Source organism: Theobroma cacao, unplaced genomic scaffold, assembly GCF_053813885.1.
Source record: "Theobroma cacao isolate CCN51 unplaced genomic scaffold, ASM5381388v1 tig011, whole genome shotgun sequence".
NCBI classification, from domain to species: Eukaryota; Viridiplantae; Streptophyta; class Magnoliopsida; order Malvales; family Malvaceae; genus Theobroma; species Theobroma cacao.
Genome location: NW_028291722.1, coordinates 1,393,714 through 1,396,972, shown reverse-complemented (window position 1 = coordinate 1,396,972; position 3,259 = coordinate 1,393,714).

The following is a 3,259-nucleotide window of genomic DNA, read 5'->3' as shown; positions in this document are numbered from 1 at the left end:
CAGAGTAATAAGGCTTTTCTAGGCATGAGTGAGTATAAATGATCTTTTCTTGACAATGGATGGCTTTCGCTCCACGTTTCCCGAGGCAAACAATCAATTACAATCTGTTTTAATCAAAAAATGTAAAAAAAATTCAAAATAAATTCAATAATGGGATTATAAAGGCATTTAAACTGAGTACTAAGGCTTTTCTAGGCTTGAGTGACTATAAATGAACTTTTTTTTACAATGGATGGCTTTTGCCCCATGTTTCTTGAGGTAAACATTCAATTACAATATGTTTTAATCAAAAAATGTAAAACAAATTCAAAATAAATTCAATAATGGGATTATAAAGGCATTTAAACCGAGTAATAAGGCTTTTCTAGGCATGAGTGACTATAAATGAACTTTTCTTGACAATGGATGGCATTCGCTCCATGTTTCCTGAGGCAAACAATCAATTACAATCTGTTTTAATCAAAAAATGTAAAAACAATTCAAAATAAATTCAATAATGGGATCATAAAGGCATTTAAACCGAGTAATAAGGCTTTTCTACGCTTGATTGACTATAAATGAACTTTTCTTGACAATGGATGGCTTTTGCTCCATGTTTCTAGAGGTAAACAATCTATTACAATATGTTTTAATCAAAAAATGTAAAAACAATTCAAAATAAATTCAATAATGGGATTATAAAGGCATTTAAACCGAGTAATAAGGCTTTTCTAGGCATGAGTGACTATAAATGAACCTTTCTTGATAATGTATGGCTTTCGCTCCACGTTTCCCGAGGCAAACAATCAATTACAATCTGTTTTAATCAAAAAATGTAAAAAAAATTCAAAATAAATTCAATAATGGGATTATAAAGGCATTTAAACCGAGTAATAAGGCTTTTCTAGGCATGAGTGACTATAAATGAACTTTTCTTGACAATAAATGGCATTCGCTCCATGGTTCCCGAGGCAAACAATCAATTACAATCTGTTTTAATCAAAAAATGTAAAAACAATTCAAAATAAATTCAATAATGGGATTATAAAGGCATTTAAACCGAGTAATAAGGCTTTTCTACGCTTGATTGACTATAAATGAACTTTTCTTGACAATGGATGGCTTTGGCTTCATGTTTCTAGAGGTAAACAATCTATTACAATATGTTTTAATCAAAAAATGTAAAAAAAATTCAAAATAAATTCAATAATGGGATTATAAAGGCATTTAAACCGAGTAATAAGGCTTTTCTAGGCATGAGTGACTATAAATGAACTTTTCTTGACAATGGATGGCTTTCGCTCCACGTTTCCCGAGGCAAACAATCAATTACAATCTGTTTTAATCAAAAAATGTAAAAACAATTCAAAATAAATTCAATAATGGGATTATAAAGGCATTTAAACCGAGTAATAAGGCTTTTCTAGGCTTGATTGACTATAAATGAACTTTTGTTGACAATGGATGGCTTTGGCTTCATGTTTCTAGAGGTAAACAATCTATTACAATATGTTTTAATCAAAAAATGTAAAAAAAATTCAAAATAAATTCAATAATGGGATTATAAAGGCATTTAAACCGAGTAATAAGGCTTTTCTAGGCATGAGTGACTATAAATGAACTTTTCTTGACAATGGATGGCTTTCGCTCCACGTTTCCCGAGGCAAACAATCAATTACAATCTGTTTTAATCAAAAAATGTAAAAACAATTCAAAATAAATTCAATAATGGGATTATAAAGGCATTTAAACCGAGTAATAAGGCTTTTCTAGGCATGAGTGACTATAAATGAACTTTTCTTGACAATGGATGGCATTCGCTCCATGTTTCCCGAGGCAAACAATCAATTACAATCTGTTTTAATCAAAAAATGTAAAAACAATTCAAAATAAATTCAATAATGGGATTATAAAGGCATTTAAACCGAGTAATAAGGCTTTTCTAGGCTTGATTGACTATAAATGAACTTTTCTTGACAATGGATGGCTTTGGCTTCATGTTTCTAGAGGTAAACAATCTATTACAATATGTTTTAATCAAAAAATGTAAAAAAAATTCAAAATAAATTCAATAATGGGATTATAAAGGCATTTAAACCGAGTAATAAGGCTTTTCTAGGCATGAGTGACTATAAATGAACTTTTCTTGACAATGGATGGCATTCGCTCCATGTTTCCCGAGGCAAACAATCAATTACAATCTGTTTTAATCAAAAAATGTAAAAACAATTCAAAATAAATTCAATAATGGGATTATAAAGGCATTTAAACCGAGTAATAAGGCTTTTCTAGGCTTGATTGACTATAAATGAACTTTTGTTGACAATGGATGGCTTTGGCTTCATGTTTCTAGAGGTAAACAATCTATTACAATATGTTTTAATCAAAAAATGTAAAAAAAATTCAAAATAAATTCAATAATGGGATTATAAAGGCATTTAAACCGAGTAATAAGGCTTTTCTAGGCATGAGTGACTATAAATGAACTTTTCTTGACAATGGATGGCTTTCGCTCCACGTTTCCCGAGGCAAACAATCAATTACAATCTGTTTTAATCAAAAAATGTAAAAACAATTCAAAATAAATTCAATAATGGGATTATAAAGGCATTTAAACCGAGTAATAAGGCTTTTCTAGGCATGAGTGACTATAAATGAACTTTTCTTGACAATGGATGGCATTCGCTCCATGTTTCCCGAGGCAAACAATCAGTTACAATCTGTTTTAATCAAAAAATGTAAAAACAATTCAAAATAAATTCAATAATGGGATTATAAAGGCATTTAAACCGAGTAATAAGGCTTTTCTAGGCTTGATTGACTATAAATGAACTTTTCTTGACAATGGATGGCTTTGGCTTCATGTTTCTAGAGGTAAACAATCTATTACAATATGTTTTAATCAAAAAATGTAAAAAAAATTCAAAATAAATTCAATAATGGGATTATAAAGGCATTTAAACCGAGTAATAAGGCTTTTCTAGGCATGAGTGACTATAAATGAACTTTTCTTGACAATGGATGGCTTTCGCTCCACGTTTCCCGAGGCAAACAATCAATTACAATCTGTTTTAATCAAAAAATGTAAAAACAATTCAAAATAAATTCAATAATGGGATTATAAAGGCATTTAAACCGGGCAATAAAGCTTTTCTAGGCATGAGTGACTATAAATGAACTTTTCTTGACAATGGATGGCTTTCGCTCCACGTTTTCCGAGGCAAACAATCAATTACAATCTGTTTTAATCAAAAAATATAAAAACAATTCAAAATAAATT